Source organism: Panthera uncia, chromosome X (genome assembly GCF_023721935.1).
Source record: "Panthera uncia isolate 11264 chromosome X, Puncia_PCG_1.0, whole genome shotgun sequence".
Lineage (NCBI taxonomy): Eukaryota > Metazoa > Chordata > Mammalia > Carnivora > Felidae > Panthera > Panthera uncia.
Genome location: NC_064817.1, coordinates 31,380,173 through 31,402,440, shown reverse-complemented (window position 1 = coordinate 31,402,440; position 22,268 = coordinate 31,380,173). Strand labels below are relative to the sequence as shown.

General features: G+C 39.0%; 1 non-coding gene across 1 annotated transcript; it reads right to left on the bottom strand.

Annotated features, from left to right (window-relative positions):
* Positions 1-21,851: 21,851 nt before the first annotated feature.
* Positions 21,852-21,977, bottom strand: LOC125932475 (small nucleolar RNA SNORA77). Its single transcript, XR_007460636.1, has one exon. It is a non-coding gene; the product is annotated as a small nucleolar RNA SNORA77 (small nucleolar RNA).
* Between the last annotated feature and the right edge of the window lie 291 nt (positions 21,978-22,268).

Here is a 22,268-nt window from a genome sequence, read left to right as displayed (position 1 = left end):
ACTTCCATACATCACCTGGTGCTTATCACAAGTGTACTCCTTCACTCCCATCACCTATTCAATCCATCCCCCGCCTCCTGCCCACTTCCCCTCTGGTAACCATCACGTTGTTCTTTATAATTAAGAGTCTGTTTTTTGGCTTATCTCTTTTTTTCTTTGTTCCTGTGGTTTGCTTCTTAAATTCCACAAGTGAAATCACTTGGTATTTGTCTTTCTCTGACTTATTTCACTTAGCGTAATACTCTTTAGCTCCATCCATGTTGTTGCAAATGGCAAGATTTCATTCTTATTTATGGCTAATATTCTGTTGTATATATGTACCATTTCTTCTTTATCCATTCATCAGTTGATGGACACTTGGGCTATTTCCATAATTTGGCTATTGTAGATATGCTGCTGTAAACATTGAGGTGCATGTATCCCTTTATATTAGCATTTTTTTAATGTTTTTATTTATTTTTGAGAGAGCGAGAGAGTGGAGGAGGGGCAGAGAGGGAGGCAGACAGAGGATCTGAAGTATCCTCCGCACTGACAGCAGAAAACCCAATGTGGGGCTTGAACTCAAGAACCACAAGATCATGACCTGAGACAAAGTCTGACACTTAACCGACTGAGCCACCCAGGCACCCCTAAATTAGTATTTGTGTATTCTGTAAATAGTGTAATTACTGGATCAGAGGTTAGTTCTATTTTTAACTTTTTGAGGAGCCTCCATACTGTTTTCCACAGTGGCTACACAAGTTTGCATTCACACCAAAAGTGCACAAGGGTTCCCCTTTCTCTGCATCCTTGCCAAAACCTGTCGTTTCTTGTGTTGTTGATTTTCACCATTTGACAGGTGTGAGGTGGTATCTCACTGTAGTTTTCATTTGCATTTCCTTGATGATGAGTGATGTTGAACATCTTTTCATGTGTCTGTTGGTCATCTGTATGTCTTCTTGGGAAAAATGTCTATTCGTGCCTTCTGCCCATATTTTAATTGGATTATTTGTTTTTTGGGTGTTGGGTTTTATAAGTTCTTTATATATTTTGGATACCAAGCCTTTATCAGATATGTCATTTGCAAATATCTCCTCCTCTTCCATAGGTTGCCCTTTAGTTTTGTTGATTGTTCCCTTCACTGTGCAGGAGCTTTTTATTTTGATGAAGTCACAATAGTTTATTTTTGCTTTTGTTTCCCTTGCCTCAGGAGACATAACTAGAACAAGGTGGCTGCAGCCAATGTCAAATAGGTTACTTCCTGTGTTCTTCTCTAGGGTTTTATGGTTTATGGCCTCACATTTAGTTCTTTAATCCATTTGGAATTTATTTTTGTGTTTGGTATAAGAAAGTGGTATAGTTTCATTCTTTTGCATGTAGCTGTACAATTTTCCTGACACCATTTGTTGAAGAGAGCATTTTTTCCCATTGGATATTCTTTCCTGCTTTGTTGAAGACTAATTGGCCATATAGTTGTGGGTTCATTTCTGGGTTTTCTATTCTGTTTCATTGATTTCTCCCTTCTTGTGCCAGTACCATCCTGTTGTGATCGCTACTGCTTTGTAATGTAACTTGAAGTCTGCAATTATGATGCCTCCAGCTTTGCTTTGCTTTTTCAAGGTTCCTTTGGCTTTTTAGGGGCTTTTGTGGTTCCATATAAGTTTTAGGATTATTCGTTCCAGCTTTGTGAAAAATGCTATTGGTATTTTGATAGGGATTGCATTAAATGTGTAGATTGTTTTGGGTAGTATAGACATTTTAACAATATTTGTTCTTTCAATCCATGAGCATTAAATGTCTTTCCAATTCTTTGTGTCATCTACAGTTTCTTTCATCAGTACTTTATAGTTTTCAGAGTGCAGGTCTTTTACCTCTTTGGTTAGGTTTATTCCTAGGTATCTTAATGCTTTTGGTGCAATTGTAAATGGGATTGTTTCCTTAATTTCTGTTTCTGCTGCTTCATTATTGGTGTATAGAAGTGCAACAGATTTCTGTTCATTGATTTTGTATCCTGCAACTTTATGGAATTTGCTCATCAGTTCTAGTAGTTTTTTGGTGGTCTCTTGGGTTTTCTATATAGAGTATCTAGTCATCTTTAAATAGTGAAAGTTTGACTTCTTCCTTACTGATTTGGATATATTTTATATCTCTTTGTTTTCTGATTGCTGAGGCTAGGGCTTCCAGTACTATGTTAAGTAATAGGGGGAGAGTGGACATCCTTGTCTTGTTCCTGACCTTAGAGAAAAAGCTCTTAGTTTTTCCCCATTGAGGATGATATTAGCTGTGGGCTTTTCATATATAGCCCTTATTATGTTGAGGTATGTTCCCTCTAAGCCTACTTTCTTGAGGGATTTTATCATGAATGCATGTTGTACTTTGTCAAATGCTTTTTCTGCATCTATTGAGAGGATCATGTGGTTCTTTTAATTTCTTCTAGGTCCCTAATTCTTTCCTCTACTTCTTCCAGCCTGCTTTTTATAGCATAAAACCTGTTTCCAATCTCATTTATTGTATTCTTCATCTCTGTGGTAAAGGTCTCTTTTTAACTCTTTTATCTCTGTAGTAAAGGTCTCATTGATGTCCTCTATTTCTCAAGCCCAGTGAGTATCCTTATGATTGTTGCTTTAAATTTTCCATCAGGTATGTTACTTATATCTCTTTTGCTTAGATCTTTGGCCATAGCCTTATCTTGTTCTTTCATTTGTGATAAATTCCTCTGTCTTGGCATTTTTTCTAAGTTTCTGCCTTCTTCTCTGTGTTAGAAAAGCCAGTTATATATCCTGCTCCTGAAAATAATGGCCTTAAGAGAAAAGAAGTTCTGTAGTGTGCAGAGCATGATTCTTTAGGGAGTGTCTCCAGTGTGTGCTGCATGCACTATGCTGTGGTGTTTTGGCTGTTGTGTCCTTCAAGCCAGTCATCTGCAGGTTCTCCCTGCCTGCTGTGAGTAGTTTTTGGCCCCTGGCCTGAATGTCGTGAGTTTTAAGTAGGTGTGCTTTGGTTTGCTCGTGAAATGAGACTTAACACCAACTCCACCAGATCTGAGGCCCTGAAGAATTCTCTGGTCAGGTGACATGGTGTGGGTAGGGATTTGTGCTTGCCTTCTGGGGAAGTGGCCCACCATGCTGGGCCTGAGGCAAGCTTGACTGAGAAGGGCAATCCTGCCAGAGCACAGTGGGTGGGGCTTGGTGTAAGCAAGTTAGGCAGCCAGCGGCAGGGCTACACTGCTTCCTCCAGGTGGCTCTGTGTTTATGGCTGGGGGATTGGGGCAGGAAATGGCACCAGCCAGCTCCCGCTTCCTGGAGAGGTGTCTCTATGAATGCTGCCCCCCAGGGTCATGCTCCAAGAAGAGCAAATAATTTCCCTTCTTTGTGTCCCAGGCATTTTTCAGATTACTGTTTCCACACTGTCTGCCTCCAGGTTGTTTGCCTGCCTTCTCTCCAGGAGCAGTGCAGTGCCCTCCAGGTTCTATTCCAGGAAGCCCACTGACCTTTAAAACTCTAGGCTTTAGGCCCTGGTTGCAAGAACTCAAAAAATGCAGCCCCTCTCATTTTCCAAGCCAGTGGCGTTGTCCTTGTGCCTTCACTGTGTGCTCCTCTCTCTCTTGCGCTTCTCCCCAACCACAACTCCCTCCCCTCTGCAGCACCTGCAATCTGTTTCTCCCCTAAACCATGTTTCTGCACTTCCTACCTTCTTTGATGTTACTTCTTCTTTCTCTTTAGTTGTGGAGTTTGTTCTGTCAGTCTTCAGGTCGATTTCTGGGGTATTTATGATGATTTGATAGTTATCTAGTTGTGTTCATGCTGATGAGGGAGTGTGGGGCAAGCTGAGGGAAAAGTACCGGCTAACAGCAGCACCCCGCCCCCCCCCCCCAGGTGGGATACTGAGATATGTGTGATATTCCTCGGATGCTCTTGGCTACCTAAGAACAGAGGAAAGGGGTGTAACTGCTTGCCATGGTGATGTGGGAAACTAAGGCAAATGAAAAATTAAATTCCCTTACTGCCTACAGCCCATTGACAAGTCCTTGAAACAGGCAGAGTGACCTCTCTCTAGGAGCTCAGCTGCCTCGATGATGACACTTTGCTAGGGGCAAAAGGGAATCTTGGCTTAACATTATCCCAACCTCAGGATCCTGTAAGTCTACTTTAACATATAAAAATTCCTTTGGAAACTTCCTTTATCTCAACTCCCCCAAGATATATGCTGGCAATCATACTCCAAGCTTATGACCCCTGATATACATCTGAAGGGTCTCATGACTGAGGTTTTACTAAATGGTAATAAATGGTGTTTTCCTAAAAGCACCTAGCCTCTCAAGGTCCTAGAAAACTTGCTTCCAAAATTCCTTAGAGACTTACTCTATCCCTGACCCCCTCCCAACCTGAAGGGTATATAATCCCACTCAAACCCCAGTGCTGCTCTTTCTGCCCATAGGTCCTGTCCCCGTGCTTTAATAAAATCACCTTTTTGCACCAAGGACATCTTCAAGAATTCTTTCTTGGCTGTCGGCTCCGGACCACCCCACCATTACCCCCTACACCTCGTCAATGTGATGATACGAGCCTTGGGTCCTTCTCCTACTCTGCTGCAATCTTCAAAATGCACCCCCCCCCCCATTCTTGATATTTACCTATTTATTTATTCATTTATTTATCTTTGACATTCTTTACTCATCATCCATCTTGAACAATGGCTCTTGGTGGCCACTAGATGGAAGCCTAACAACACTCACTTTTCAAGTGCCTTTTTGGAAAATCACTTGATTTGTTCAAACTAGGTTTGTGGTATGAACAAAAGCTGTCACTGGCTTTTAAAATCTGAATTCTCATCTCTATTAATTGCTTAATTTCCCAGTGTGAGTGATTTATTGATGTTGCTGTCAGTCACTGGAATCATTGAAGCCGTAAGTCAGTTTAGGCATGGTACAGATTTGGAGACCCAAGATGGACTGAGACTAGAATCTTACCATTCACCTTTTCCATGTCACTCCTGAAACTCTGTTGTACTCTCTTTTCCCTTATGGCAGTTTATATTATTTACTCACAATTATTTCTTCCTTCCCTGCCCGCATACTTTCCTAACTCATAATTTTGAGTGTCTCATGTCATTTGTTTTGGTTAATGCTATGTAAGAAGACATAAGGTTTGCCAAATTTGACCAAAAAATGTAAATGTGTTTACATGTTTGGACTTGGCCTCTTATGTTTCTTGAATCCACCACTTGAAGAGCATATCCTGGGCATCTTGAAGAATGAGGAGTGGACATGAACCCAACACAACCAAAGTCAATCCACAGCCAGGCCTAGCAAGTACCAGCTGAGTCCTTCAAAAATAATTCTGTAGACCTGTGTGAATGACATTTCAAAGTTGTTTGTTAGATAGCTTTCCCTGCAGCAAAATTGCCTAAGACAACTCCCCAAAACGTAAGAGTTCCATACCTAGTTCTTTTACTAATATAGTCCTCCTGCACGGAATGATAGTAGCCAAAATTTGATTACTCTCAGCTGTAAACATATAATGGCTGTTATTCATTTTCAGGTTCCAATTCACTTCAGTAAATGCTTTAATAAAACTTTGTCAGAGAGCAAAAGTTTAACTTTATGTAGTTTCCATGACCCAATTACCATGAAAACACTAAGCTTCAAGTAGCACCATAACCTTCTATGATACTTGCAAAGAAAAAAATACCCCCTTAAGTTCAAGTTATTTGGCTTTAGTTCCTTACAGGTTGTGTCAAGTTAGTGTCTTTTATAAAGTAGCACGTGGTAGACAGAATAATAACCTCCCAAAGATGTCTACACCCCAATCCCTGGAATTGGTGAGTATGTAAGTTTACATGACAAAAAGGATTTTGTGTATATGATTAAATTAAGAGCTTTGAAATAGGGAGATTGTATTAATTATACGGGTGGGCCAAATATTATCACTTGAGTCCTTAAAAAGGGAGAAATTTTCCCAGTTATGGTCAGATGAAGATACAATTATGAAAGAAGAATAGTCACATAGATGAAGCATTGATGACTTTGAAGATTGAAGAAGAAGCCTGGAAGCCAAGGAATTTGGGCAGCCTCTAGAAGTTAGAAAAGGCAAAGAAATAGATTTTACCCAGAGGCCTCCAGAAGGTGTTAAGCCCTGCCTACACCTTGATTTTAACCAGTGAGACCTGTGTCAGACTTCTGACCTATAGAACTAAAACAGATATTTGTGCTTTTAAAAAAAAAATGTTTATTTATTTATTTTGAGAGAGAGAGAGAGAGAGAGAGAGAGAGAAAACAAGTGTGGGAGGGGCAGAGAGGGAAAGAGAATATCCTAAGTAGGCTCTGTGCTCTGAACACAGAGCCTGATGCAGGGCTCAATCCCATGACCGTAAGATCATGACCTAGGCCAAAATCAAGAGTTGGTCACTTAACCAACTGAGCCACCCAGGCACCCCTGTTTTTTGTTTTTTGGTTTTTGGTTTTCAGGTTTTTTTTTAATGTTTATTTATTTTTGACAGAGAGAGAGAGAGACAGAGCATGAGCAGGGGAGGGGCAGAGAGAGAGGGAGACACAGAATCCGAAGCAGGCTCCAGGCTCTGAGCTGTCAGCAGAGAGCCCAACGTGGGGCTCGAACTCACAGACCGTGAGATCATGACTTGAGCTGAAGTCAGAAGCTCAACCGACTGAGCCACCCAGGTGCCCCTGTTTTTTGTTTTTAAAAATAATTATTTTATTTTAGAGGGAGCACAAACAAGCAGGGGAGAAGGGCAGAAGGTGACAGAGAGAACCTTAAGCAGGCTCCATACTCAGCGTGACGCCCAACATGGGGCTTGATTCCATGACCCTAGGATCATGACTTGAGCCAAAATCAAGAGTCAGACGCTCAACCACCTGACCCACCCAGGCGCCTCTGTGTTACATTAGTTTCAGGTGTACAACATATTGATTCAATAATTCTATACTCAGTGCTCACCATGTAAGTGTAATTACCCATCTGTCACCATAAAACATTATTACAGTGTTAATGACTATATTCCCTATGGTGTACTTTGCATCTCTATGACTTCTTTATTTTATAACTGGATGTTTCTACCTATTAATTGCGTTTATCTATTTCACCCATCCTCCCACTCATCTCCCCTCTGGCAACCACCAATCTGTTCTCTGTATTTCAGAGTCGGTTTGTGTTATTTTTAGATTCCACATATAGGTGAAATTACATGGTGTATGTGTTTCTCTTATTTCACTTAGCATAACACCCTCTTGTCCATCCATGTTGTCACAAACGACAAGCTCTCTTTATTCTTTTTATTTTTTAATGGCTGTGCAGTATTCTATTATGTACATATACCACTTCTTTTTATGCATCTTTTTTATCCATTCATCTGTCAGTGGAACTGCACTTGTTTCCATGTCTTGGCCATTGTAAATAATGCTGCAATAGACATAGAAGTACATATATCTTTTTGAATTAGTGTTTTTGTTTTCTTTGTGGAATCACTGGGTCATGTGGTTAGAAATTTGCATTGTTTTTAAGCTACGAAGTTTGTGTTAATTTATTATAGAAGCACTAAATAACCAATACATACAGCAGTCTTCCTCTCAAAGGGATAGTTTTTAAAGTACTAAGAGCTTCTTAAAAGGCACTGATCTTCGAATCTCTTTATTGTAGAAAATGGGTAGATGAAATAAGATTTTGCTATACTGAGGATTTTTATGTGTTTTTTTTTCCTTTTAAGCATTTTCTAAAGGTAAAAAACACATTAGAAACATTTAGAGTTGTCTTTTATGGTATCTGTCTCGGGATATGAAGTCCAATTCTGCAAATAGCAGTGGATCCTTATTTTTCACAGATTCTATCATTTGCAAATTTAACTGTTCAGTAAAATTTATTTATAACCTTAAATACTTTTGACACTTTTATAGGATTCACAGATGCAGAGTGGCAAAAAATTTGATGTGCTCAAGTTCACATGCCCACTCTGCCTTCTTCTTTTCTGGATTAATAAAATGAATTTATTATGAAACCAATCAATGGGAATAATAAGTCTCTTCTAACTAATACAAAGCAGTGTAAGCAGAGGTTACATTTGTCAGTTGCATTCCTGAATATCCACTACAGAATTCCATTTATCTATCTATCTATCTATCTATCTATCCATTTTTGAGTATAGTTGACATACAATGTTCCATTAGTTTCAGGTGTACAATTTCGTAATTTGACAAGTCTATACATTATGCTATTATGTTCACCCCAAGTATAGCTACCATCTGTCCTGTTACATCACTATTAGAGTATCATTGAGTATATTTCTCATGCTCTGCTTTTTATTCCCTTGACTTATTCATTCCAAAACTAGTGGCCTATATCTCCCTCTCCCCTGACTTATTTTGCCTAAACCACACCCCTCTCTTCTTTGGCAACCATCAGTTTGTTCTCTGTATTTATAGTTCTGATTCTGCTTTTAGTTTGCTTATTCATTTTTTTAATATTCCATTTATGAATAGAATCATGGCATTTTTAATTATGTGAGGAATCTCCATACTGTTTTACAAGTGGCTGTACAAATTTACACTCCTGTCAACAGTGCACAAGTGTTCCTTTTTCTCCACATCCTCACCACTTGTTTCTTGTCTTCTTGATTTTAGCTTAACAGGCATGAGGTGATATAACTTTGTAGTTTTGACTTGTACATCCTTGGCGATTAGTAATGTTGAGCATCTTTTCATGTATCTATTGGCAATCTGTGTCTTCTTTGGAAAAATGTCTATTCAGGTACTCTGCTCATTTATTAATGAGATTGGGGTTTTTTGTTGTTGAGTTGTATAAGTTCTTTATATACTTCAACTATTAACCCCTTATCAGAAATACCATTTGCGATTATCTTCTCCCATTCAGTATGTTGTCTTTTTGTTTTGTAGGTTGTTTCCTTTGCTGTGAAAAAGCTTTTTCTTTTGGTGTAGTCCCAATAGTTTGATTTTGTTTCTGTTTCTAGAAAAATGTTTTGTATCTAGAAAAAAATGTCACTATGGCTGATGTCAAAGGAATTACTACCTATGTTCCCTTCTAGGATTTCTATGGTTTTAGGTCTTTAATCCATTTTGAATTTATTTTCATGTATGGTCTTCAAAAGTAGTCCAGTTTCATTCTTTTACATGTAGCTGTCCAGTTTTCCCAGCACCATTTATTGAAGAGACTGTCTTTTCACCATTGTATATTCTTGCCTCCTTCATCATAGATTAATTGACCATATATATGTGGGTTTATTTGGGGGTTTTCCTTTAATCTATGTGTCTATTTTTGTGACAGTACTATTCTGTTTTGATTACTACTGCTTTGTTGTGTATCTTGAAATCTGGGATTGTGATACCTCTAGTTTTGTTCTTTCTCAGGATTGCTTTGGTTATTCGGGGTCTTTTGTGGCTCCATACAAATTGTAGTATGTTTCTAGTTTGGCAAAAAAAAATGCTGTTGTATTTTGACAGGAATTGCATTGAATCTATAGATTGCTTTGGGTAATATAGACATTTTGACAATATTGATTTTTTCAATCCATGAGTATGGAATAGCTTTCCATTTGTTTGTGTCATCTTCAATTTCTTTTATCAGTGTTTCATAGTTTCCAGAGTACAGGTCTTTCACCTCTTTGGCTAAGTTTTTTCCTAGGTATTTTATTCTTTTTGGTGCAACTGTAAATGACGTTGTTTTCTAAGTTTCTCTTTCTGAGACTTCATTTTTAGTAAATAGAATCACTACCAATTTATGGGTATTAATTTTGTATCCTACCACTTTACTGAATTCATGTATTACTTCTAGTAGTTTTTTGGTGGAATTGTTAGGATTGTCTATGTACAGTATCACGTTATCTGTGAATAGTGATGGCTTAACTTCTTTACCAATACAGATGCCTCATATTTATATTTATTTTCGGATTGCTGTGAATAGGATTTCTAGTAATAGGTTAAATAAAAATGGAATCAGTGGACATCCTTGTCTTGTTCCTGACCTTAGAGGGAAAGTTCCCAGTTTTTCACCATTGGGGATGATGTTAGCTATGGGTTTTTCATGGATGGCCTTTATTATGTTGAGGTATATTCCCTCTAACCCCATTTTTTAAGAGTTTTTATCATAAATCATTGATGAATCTTATCAGATGCTTTTTCTGCACCTATTAAGATGATCATATGATTTTTATCCTTTGTTTTATTGAAGTGGTGTATGATGTTGATTGATTTGCAAATATTGAACCACCCTTGTATCCCAGGAATAAATCCCACTTTATCATGGTGAATGATCTTTTTAATGTAATGTTATATGCAGTTTGCTAATATTTTGTTGAATAACTTTGCATCTATGTTCATCAAGGATATTGGCCTGTAGTTTTCTTATTTTGTGGTGGCTTTGTCTGGTTTTGGTATCAGGATAATGCTGGCCTTGTAGAATGTACTTGGAAGCTTTCCTCATTCTTCTATTTTTTGGAGGATAGCTTGAACAGGATAGGTATTAACTCATCTTTAATTTTTTAAGTCTTTATTTTAATTCTAATTGGTTAACATACAGTATTATATTAATTTCAGGTGTACAATATAGTGATCCCACAATTCCATATATCACCTGGTGCTCATTACCACAAGTGCACTCCTTAACCCCTATTACCTATTTAACCCATCCCCACCCACCCACTTCCCATCTGCTAACCGTTAAGTTCTCTCGTTTTTTAAATGTTTATTTATTTTGAGAGAGAGAGGACAAGCAGGGGAGGAGCAGACAGAGAGGAAGAGAGAGGATCCCAAGCAGATGCTGTCAGCACATGGAGCCCGATGTGGGGCTTGACCCCACTACCACAAGATCATGACCTGAGCTGAAATCAAGGGTCGGATGCTTAGCTGACTAAACCACCCAGGTGCTCCCATCAATTTGTTCTCTATAATTAAGAGTCTGTTTCTTGATTTGTGTCTCTTTCTTTTTTACCCTTTGTTCATTTGTTTTGTTTCTTAAATTCCACATATGAGTAAGATAATATGGTATTTGTCTTTCTCTGATTTATTTCACTTAGCATTACAATCTAGCTCCATCTATGTCATTGCAAATGGCAAGATTTCATTCTTTTTTTAAGCTGAACTGTATTCCTTCGTGTGTGTTTATGTATGTGTGTGTGTGTGTACACACACAACACATCTTGCTAGAGGATTATCAATTTTATTGATTTTTTTCAAAGAACCACCCTCTGGTATCACTGATCTCTTCTATTTTAGTTTTGATATCATTTGTTTTTGCTCTAATACTTACTATGTTCTTTCTTCTGGTTTGGGGCTTTGTTTTTCTTTTTCTGGCTTCTTTAGGTATAAGGTTAGGTTGTTTATTTGAAATTTTTCTTGTTTCTTGAGGTAGACCTGTATTGCTATGAACTTCCTTCTTAGAACCACTTTTGCTATATCCCAAAGATTTTGGACCATTCTATTTTCATTTTCATTTGTTTCCATGTACTTGTTGATTTCTTCTTTGATTTCTTGAATGAATGATCCATTCATTCTTGGTTAGTATGTTATTTAATCTCCATGTATTTGTGCTCTTTTCAGATTTTTTCTTGTGGTTGATTTCTAGTTTCATACAATTATGGTCAGAAAGGATGCATGGTATGACTTTGGTCTTTTTGAACTTGTTGTGACTTGTTTTGTGACCTAATATGTGGTCTGTTCTGGAGAATGTTCCATGTGCACTTGAAAAGAATGTGTATTCTGCTGTTTTAGGTGGAATGTTCTGAATATGTATGTTAAATCCATCTGGTCCAGTGGGTCATTTAAAGCCACTATTTCCTTGTTGATTTTCTGTTTGGATGATATGTCCATCAAGGTAAGTGGAGTATAAAGTCCCCTACTGTTACTGTGTCACTACTGATTATTTCTTTTATGTTTGTTATTAACTGATTTATATATTAGGGTACTTCCATGTTGGGTGCATAAATATTTACAATCATATCCTTTTGTTGAAATGTTCCCTTTATTATTATGTAATGTTCATCTTTGTCTTTTGTTACAATCTTTGTTTTTAAAGTGTATTTTTTCTGGTATAAGTATTACTACCTTGGCTTTCTTCTGACATCCATTTGCATGATAAATATTTCTCACTTTCAATCTCCAGGTGTCTTTGGTCTTAAATGAGTCTCCTGTAGGCAGCATATAAAAGGGTCTTGGTTTTTCTCCTGTCACCCTGTGTCTTTTGATTGGAACATTTAGACCATTTACATTCTAAGTAATTATTGAGGGGCACCTGTGTGGCTCAATTGGTTGAGCATCCGACTTCAGCTCGGGTCATGATTTCACAGTTTGTGAATTCAAGACCCACATGTGGGCTAACAGCTCAGAGCCTGGAGCCTGCTTCGGATTCTGTCTCCCTCTCTCTCTGCTCCTCCATTCATGCTCTGTTTGTCTCTCAAAAATAAATAAACATCAAAAAAATTAAAAAGTAATTACTGGTATATATGTATTTATTGCCATTTCATTCTTATTTTGTGGTTGTTTCTTTAGATTTTCTCTGATTCTTTCTTGTCTTCCTCTATTTCATGACTTTATTTATTTATTTTTATTTTTTTTTCAATATATGAAATTTATTGTCAAATTGGTTTCCATACAACACCCAGTGCTCATCCCAAAAGGTGCCTTCCTCAATACCCATCACCCACCCTCCGCTCCCTCCCACCCCTCATGGCTTTATTTAGTGATAACTTGGGTTCTTTTCTCTTTATTCTTTGCACATTTATGACTGGTTTTTGATTTGTGGCTGCTATTAGGTTTATATATAATATCTTCTGCATATAGCAGTCTGTATTAAGTTGATGGTTGCTTAACTTTAAACCCATTCTTGACTCCTTTCCCCCACCCTCGTCTTAGGTATATGGTGTCATATTTTACATCCTTTTATTTTATGGATCCCTTGACTGATTTTTTCAGAAATATTTATTTTCACTGCTTTTGTGGTTTTTTACTTACATACTCTCATGTGTGATCTTCCTTTCCACTCAAAGAGTCCCCCTTAATATCTCTTTAGGGCTGGCCTAGTGGTCATGAACTCCTTCAGTTTTCATTTGCCTTGGAAACTTTTTATCTGTCCTCCTCTTCTGAATGGTAGCCTTGTTGGATAGAGAATTCTTGGCTGAAGACTTTACCTTTCAGCACTTTGAAGACATCATGCCACTCCCTTCTGGCTTGCCAAGTTTCTGCTGAAAAATCTGATAATCTTATCATTTTTCCCTTGTAGGCGACATTTTTCTTTCTTAGTGCTTTGAGATTCTCTTTTTATGTTAATCTCTGACATTTTATGTGCCATGGTGAGGACCTCCTCATGGTCATCTCGTTTGGAACTCTTGCGCTTCTTTTACTTGAACGTCTCTTTCCTTCCCCGGGTTAGGGAAGTTTTAAGCTATTACTTCTTCAGATAAGTTTTGTACACCATTCTCTTCATTCTTCTTCTGGTACCCCTACAGTGGGATTGTTTGTTTGCTTAATATTGTCCAAGAGATCTCTCAATCCTCATTTTTAAAATTCTTTTCTCTTTTTGCTGTTCAGCTTGTATGCTTTCCATTACCTTATCTGCTTCTGGAGTGCTGATCCATTCTTCTGCATCCTTTAATCTACTTTTGATTCCCTGTAGTGTGTTTTGTTTCTTTCAGTTGTTATGTCATTCAACTTTTATTGGTTCTTTTTAATATTTTCTCTTTATTGAAGGTCTGAGTTCTTCCATTCTTTTTCCAGCTTGGTGAGTATCTTTACGATCATTACTTTAAATTCTTTGTCAGGGATATTGCTTATCTTTGTTTCATTTAGTTTTTTTCTGAGTTTTCTTTTTGTTCTTTTTTTTTTTTTTTTTTTTTTTTTTTTTTTTTTTTTTTTTTTTTTTGCAGCATATTCCTCTGTCTCTCTGTTTTGCTTGATTTTCTGGGTTTTATTTCTATGGGTTATGTGGAACAGCTACTTCTCCTAAAGTTGAGGGAGTGGTCTTGTATATGGTGTCCCCCATGCAGACTGTGTGTGATTGGCGACTTTTGCTGGCTAGCTGGAGCTTTGGCTGTGTATGCTAATTACTCTTTTAAACCTTGTCTTTTTACAGAGAGAATAAGGAAAAATAATAATAAAAGAAAATAATAAAAGATGAGGAAGGAGAATGAGGAAAAAACAAAAGAAAAATGAAAAAAATAAAAGCAAAATAAGACAAATTTTTAAAAGTAAAAGAAATAAAAGTAAAAGCTAAAACATACACACACGCACACACACACACACACACTCACAACTTGTTTTATATGCCCTAACATCACAGGGCAGCTGGTGTGGGCTTGTGGATCCTGGGCTCACTGAGGTCACAAGCTCACTGTGAGCCAGACCCTGCTCTGGTCTGAGCTTTTGAAGAGGAGGGGGAGAGAACATTCATTCCTTCCCTTCTTCAGCCCTTTTAAACCATGGCTTTTTTTTCTGTGTCCCAGCATGTCTAGGGCAGGTGTGGGCTTATAAACCCTGGGCTCACTGAAGTTGCAAGGTCATTGAGACAACTGGCTCAGCCCTTTATGGCGTCCAGACTCTGCTCCCATCTAGGCTGGGAGGGAAGGTGGGGTGGGAATGTAAACTATGTGGTTCTCCAATCCCTCTGACCTGGAGAGCTTTACCATAGCTCCTCTGCCACTTGGCAGAGTTGTAGAATTGTCTATTTTATATGCTAGTTGTCCCTTTAAACTGAAGGTTTTTTTCTGTACCCAAGGACAAAGGGATCTGTTCCTGGTCCCTCAGTACTATTCCCATTGCTATTCACAGTGTGTTGGGGGTGGGGGTTCCCTTTGTTACCATTTCTTCATCTTTCTTATTATTCTCTTGCCATGCTCTCTGTCTTTGGTTATTCAGTATCTTTTCAGTCAGCCCTCACTTCTTCTTCAGGAGGAATTTTGTTAATAGGTGTAATTTGGTGTGTTCTGTGGAGAAGGTGAGTTTCAGGGTCTTCCTACATTGCCATCTTGAACCGGAACCCCCACTCTGCCTTCTTGATTCAGCTTTCATACTGAAAACAAGTGTTATTTTCATGGTCTATTTTGCACCAATTTTTTGTCTTGTTTGTGGGTTTTTTGGTGATTTAGCTGGTTAAAGTGGCCCCCAAATGTAGTGCTGAAGGACTATCTAGTGTTCCTAAGTGCAAGAAGGCTGTGATGTGCCTTACAGAGAATACATGTGTTATATAAGCTTCATCAGGAATTAGTTACAGTGCTATTAACTGTGAGTACAATGTTAGTGAGTCAATGGCATATGTTAAAATAAGTTATGTTTAAACAGTTATACACAGAAAACAAGGTTTTGTATTGTCTCCTTGACAAAAAATATTGTGGCCAAAGAGACTTGCAGCAATTTAACCTTGTATATCCTCTAGGAGCGATGGCTTAATGTCCACTAATTTAGTGTTTACAGAGACTTTGTAGAATATAACTACTGCAAAGGACAAGAAATCAACTGTATTTAGCTAAATAACCTTCATTTGCTCAGTGTCTTCATTTCTGAGTAGTAAACTTGGGATTATAGTTTTGTTTCAGGTTTTTTTCTTCCTCTTGGGTCTAATTTTTCCTCACTTTTTACTGAAGTAAAACATACATACAGAAAGGTACACAAACATATGTGCAGGGGCGCATGGGTGGCTGAGTCGGTTAAGCGTCCGACTTCGGCTCAGATCATGATCTCACGGTTTGTGAGTTTGAGCCCCGTGTTGGGCTCTGTGCTGGCAGCTCAGAGCCTGAAGCCTGCTTCGGATTCTGTCTCCTTCTCTCTCTGCCCCTGTTCCTCTCATATTTATTCATTCATTCATTCATTCATTCCTTCATCCTCTCTCTCAAAAATAAACATTAAAAAAACAAACGTGCAAAGCTCAGTACGTATTTCACAAAATAGATATACTCGTGCAACCATTAAGCAGATCTCAAACTGGAACATTTCCAACACCCCAGAAGCCCATGTCTTATTTCACTTCCCACTCACCTGGGGATGGGTAAGGTGGGCGTGTCCGTGAGCTCAGCAGGCCTCTCCATCATTTCATGACATCTGTGTCCTCCCCATGAGCCCGGGGTGGGCAGCAGGAAGGTTCAGCATAGCTGGTGGCCTAGGATGGGTGCAATGAGTAATCATATTGCAGGTCCCCTTCCCGGGAAACAGACTCTGAGATGGCGAATTCTCACCAGAACTTTATTAGGAAGTGATTTTTCAATCAAGCTTGTGTGGGGAGTGAAAGAAACAGCATTGGACAGAGGGAGGAGGTGGGCCGCAGTGCAGTCACAGTACAGACCTTCGCTGCCCCCGCAGAGTACTTCGAAGCTGAGATGGCTCTGCAGAATTGCCCCAAATTGCCCCGGTGAACTGGGCCTTAGTACGTTCACGTAAAACATCACTGGATGTGCACTAACATAAAGAAAGCATGACCTGAAGAAAAAGAGCTTTCTCTGGTCTAGGGAGATTAACTCCTAGAGAGAGCTGGCCGCTGAGGGTGGTCAGCCCGCAGCCTGGCAGCTCTGAGGAGTAAGCGTTTTAGTCTCAAAGGCAAATGTGAGTGGCTCAGCAGAATGCCCACCACAAAGCTTTCTCCTAAAAGCATAGATTAGTTTATCATGTTTTCGAACATCACGTAAATGGAATTGTACAGTATTTCCTTTTTTGTGTGTCTGGCTTCATTCACTCATGGCACGTTTGTGGAATTCATCCATGTTGTAGTATGTAGCAATAGTTTTTTCGTTCTCATTGATTATGAAGATGCGACAAGTTAGTTTCTTGGAGGGGGATAGATTTCACATCTTTATTTCTTTAAAACCTCTGTATTTTTCTTTATAGAATTTTTTAAAACATTTGTAAAGTTTTGAAATAAAAAGGATATATATGCTTACGCTGTACAACATGATGTTTTGATATACATGTACATAGTGAAATGATTATTACAGTCAAGCTAATGAACATATCCATCTCCTCACAGTTCCTGTGTGTTTGTGCGTGTGTGTGCGTGCACCTGTGCGTGTGCGTGCGCGCGCGTGTGTGTGCGTGTGTCTGTGTGTGTGTGGTGGGAGCACCTAATATCTACTCTCTGTCAGAACATCTTCAGTATGTAAAAGAATATTTTTAACTATAGTCCCCCATGCTGTGCATTAGATTCTAGACTTATTCATCCTACATAAGTGCAACTTTGTAACCTTTGACCAACGTCTCCCCGTGTCCCCCACCTCCCCACCCCTGGCAACCGCAGTTCTACTCTCTGCTTCTATGTATTTGACTTTTTGAGATTCCACACGTAAGTGACATCATGCATTATTTTTCTTTCTGTGTCTGAATTATTTCACTTAACATATGTCCCCCAGATTCATCCGTGTTGATGCAAATAGCAGGATCTCCTTTTTAAAGCTGTGTGAATATATATTTTCACACTCCATAATTTCTTTATCCACTCATATACCAATGAACGTTTATTGATCTATCATGCTATTATTGATATTTGGATTGTTTCCAATTTGGGAATGTTAAGAATAACATTGTATATAACTTTTGATGAAGCTATTCATACATTTTTGTTGGGTATATACTTAGGGTTAGAATTGCTAGGTCATAGGATACAGCTTCAGGACATGTTACCAGTTCTACAAGTGGTAGTGTCAGTTTACACCCCCACAAGTAGCATAAAACTATTTTATTTGCTCCAAATCTTTTCCAGTATTTGATATTATCAATCTGTTCTTGTTAACGTGCTAGTCTTTCTTAGGAATGCTGCTGCTGCAAGTGTCCTAAATAAATCCAACATAAGCACAAAGGAGAAGTTGGTGGAAAGGCACTGAGGTATCTCCTATAAGCCTTGGGGATCACTGAATCTAGGAATCACCACCAGAATCTTCTCTTCCTATTGCAACTTTCATCTATGTTTCTCTATGCCTAGAAGCCTAATTTTCTCTATGTACTAGGTTCTTCCACGTGGTGGGGAGCATGGTTTCCAATATCTTGTAGGCTCAAGCTTTCACCCCCAAAGAAAAGGCTCTCTAATTTGAACAGTCCTTTCCGTTCATTTTTAGGGTACTCAAAAATAACCACTGTATCTTCCAATCTGATTTTGAAACCAATTAATAGACATAGAACTCAGATGACTAAAGCATAAACTTTACATTTGTAGCTAATTACATTTCTAATACTTTACAGTATCCCAAATTAGACAAATTTATGGTGGCAGCAACTATGTTTATCAAACCCCATTTCCTTTTTCTTTTGGCCACATAACTGGACTTTATGGCCTAGCTTCCCATATAATAATGTTGAGCCTTGTTCTGAGTTTTGGCTAATGGAATATGGGGGAAAATGGCATGTGCCATCATCAGGTGTAGTTTAATAACAAGCTCTCTGCACAATCCTTTGGCTTAATCGAGAAGAGGAAAAAATCTGAGATTGTGACATATACACAGTATGGAAGGAGCCTGCGTCTTTGAATGACATGTGGAGTATTTCCCCATCACCTTGACCACCAAACTGCACTGGACTTTGATAAGAACAAAAAATGTGCTTGACAAGCCAGAGAGATTTGGATTGTTTTTTATATTTTTGTATTCTCACTAATGCTCACAGTTCTGTGAGGTGGGAATTGTTTCTTTATGATATTACAGCATGAGGAAACTGAAACCTAGATTATAAATTACTTGCCCAAGATGACATGGAAGCTGGATTAGAACCAGATCTGAGTTTCAACTGTACCCTTAGTGACCTGAGCCACCTCTTTCATAAATGGGGTGTAAACAGGGCACTGGGCCATAGACTTCCGTGAGGCCTCTCCCAGCGTAAGTAACGTGAGAGCAGACAGGTACAGACACAGGCAGGGAAAAGCTGCTGTGATTCCATAGAGTAGCGCAGGAACACCACACGCCCCCTGCCCCAGCTTTCTTGGGACTGTCCTAACCTTCAGCAAGGCAGGTCTCTCCTATTCAGCCACATAGAATAGTCTCTCTTTGCTCAGTTTCTACTAGAAAATGAATGTAAGTTTTTAAAACTCATGAAGAGCTCTAGTTTGAGAATGAAGGATACTTTTCCTCAGAGGGGGCTGCCAAGCCTTTGGCCATGGGTAGGATGAGGGAAGTTTAGGTTATGTGGGCTCTCTTCTCATGTGCTGGCTAGAACATCACCCTTTTGTGTTACTCTTGATTTCAGTACTCTGCTCATGTTTGATAGGTGGCCATTTCTGTGTATGGAGTGGCTTTCCACCCTTCATTTGGGAAGATTGATATTTTATTGTCAGGGTAGAGAAGAGATTTGGATTGCCTTTCCTTGTAGAACTAAAACTAGTTTTCTAGAAAGTTGTTTAGCCCCCTGTTCCCAACCTGTTGTTCCTTGGTCAGTTGAGCTAATAACCATTGCTATTTGTGAATCTTTGTGAATGCTTCTTTTCTTTTCTTTTCTTTTTTTTTTTTTTTTTGAGAGAGAGCACACGCGAGCGAGTGGGGGAGGGGCAGAGAGAAAGGGAGAGAGAAAATACCAAGCAGTCTCCATGCCCAACATGGAGCCCGATGTGGGGCTCAATCCCATGAAACATGAGATCATGACCTGAGCCAAAATCAAGAGTCAGATGCTTAACTGACAGAGCCACCCACACGCCCCTGTATATGCTTATTTTCAACAAGAATGTAATTTTGTGAGGTCTTGACAATATTTTCTTCCCTCTTCCCTCTGTAAACTGTTTAGTGCGCATAATAGGTCTCAAATAATTGCCTAGTGCATATACCTACCACTTGGATTACCTAAACCCACACTTGAAATATGGCTCACAAGTGCCCACTGTCCGTTTTTAGTCTAGGAGTGAGGCATGGGGGTGAAATGGCAAAAAAATTTTGTGGCCTGCTCTCAGCACTTACTAGCTCCCATTACACTCAAGCTCAATTCTTGCAGAAATGAGCTCAAGGAGCAGTGGAGATCATCATTGGTCCTTAATACTCTCCTGACAGTTATCTTGTGATTGAGCACATGCAGTTCAAGTATCCCATCCTGCAGTTGTACTTTCTATTCTGGAAGGACTTCAAATTATTCTTCGGTTACATTTGGCCAGAGATGGTAGCTTTCTTGTGGAAAGTTCTAGATTAGCAATGGCTCCAGTGACCTCCTACTGCTTATCAAATGATCAGTTTCACCCAAAGAGGAGTGTGGAAGAAGCACTACAGGAGAATGGTGAATAGCAAAAAATCTTGGTGGTAGGGGCTGCCCTGCATAAAGGTGCCACATCTTATTTTACACCCTCGAAGGCAGAGATTGGTTTCAAAAATGGCTCAAAGAATAGGATTATCTTCTAAAGAAATAAGTATGCAATATGATTTTTTTCCTTTATGATTTTTTAAGAAGAAAAATATTTCTACTTTCTTATAACATGTATTTCTCAAGCTATATAGGACAGTTGTCCTAACCTTTGGGTTGTAGTCCTTGGTAGAGCTTTGTCTGAGGACATATAATGGCTCACAATGGACTGCTATTTTCATTAATACGTAAATACTCTTGTAATTAAGAAAATACAAATCTATTTTAAAATTTGTTGCTGGCAACTGCCCATATACCCAGGCGTACCCTGAGGTCATCTGAAGATAGTTCTTTATGCTCTCTGCCTTAGAGATTTCTCTGTCCCCGGGAATGAGCTCAGTTCATGTATGGCAGATCAGAAGGGCTGGGAGTATTTAATGCCCAGAGCAACTACCCTCATACAAGGAAGAACTGTAGTTGGTACATAAATACTCCAGGTTCTTTGTCATGGGAGGGATAATTCTTAGGCGCATAGTTCATAGTCTCTCTGAGACTCCTCATTAGGATTGAGTCCCAGTTGCCTACAGCAGCAATGTGCTCATGAACTCACTGTATTAGACTTTTGCCCTTCCCCGCCTTACTTCTTTATTCTCCTATTGTTTCTTGGTGTTATCTCAAAAACAAACTACTTGGAAGCAAATCTTTGTTTCAAGGGTGTACTTGAGGGAACCCTAAAACAAAACATTATTCTTTACTAGGAAATTTTCCTTATTATGGGCCTTCTTTTGACAACCATTACTCTTTATTCTGTGTGTGTGGGCAGGGGTAGTGGATATGAATCTTGTTTTAGTTTAAGAAGGAATCCCTAGGGGTGTCTGGGTGGCTCAAGCAGTTAAGCATCTGACTTTAGATCAGGTCATGATCTCGCAGTTTGTGAATTGGAGCCCCGAGTCGGGCTCTGTGCTAACAGCTCAGAGCCCGGAGCCTGTTTCAGATTCTGTGTCTCCCTCTCTCTCTCTGCCCCTCCCCTGCTCATGCTCTGTCTCTCCTGGTCTCTCAAAAATAAATGTTAAAAAAAATTTTTTTTAAAGGAGTCCTTAAACACAGCAAAATTAGGAGTATGGACTCAGAGAAAAGTGACTCTTTTGTCCTCATGAGTATTCTTACACCTAAAACTCTTTTGGACATGAAGTTTAGCAATGTATGGATATCTCTGCTACTAATACTAAGTAAACCTTGCTCCCTCTCTTACTCTTCCTCATTAATTGGCTGTGCACTTTTTAACAGCCCTCTAACATACAGCCCTCTAATATACATGAGTGCTAGCCAATTAAATTCTCTTTCAGAAGGAGAAATACATATAACCACCTATACCATAAATGCCATGAAGGCAAGGTCACCATTGTTTCAACAACACCCAGAGCAGGGCATGACACACAGTAGCGGCTCAATAAATATTAGATTTTTAACAAATGAATTATTTAACAAATGAACAAACCAACTGACTAATGAATGAAATCATATGCTCTGGACTTGGTGTTGGTCGGGGCAAAGCAACATCTCTCTCAAAATGTAAACTTCCACATGTCCTGGCACCCAACAGAAATCCACACTGACTTATTTTTCTTCTTCTCCCTGTGTCCCCAGATGGCTGCATCACCCTTGACAGGTAGGTGAACGTGGTTATAGCACGTGGGGATGTTTCTGGGGCAGAGAAAGCACCCACCTGGAGCTGCAGCCGCATGCAGAATGAGTCTGTGCACACTGATTTTTTTTTCCACATACATTTCCTTGTTTAGTTTTGATCACAGACCAAGTAAACTGTTAGCAGTGCTGGAAACACCTTCAGCGACAGCAGTTTGTATAATTGAATGGCTGGAGAACTTTACTGAGTAGGTTTTCTAAGTAAGAACGCTTCAAAGATAGACCCTAACATGAGTGCAGGATTGAAGCTCATGAAACCTGAATGTGTATAGAGAAAATTAACTAGGCTTCTTGGTTTTTCAAATTGTGGAGTGAAGAGTCATCCTTGGAAGCTTAGAAAAGATAG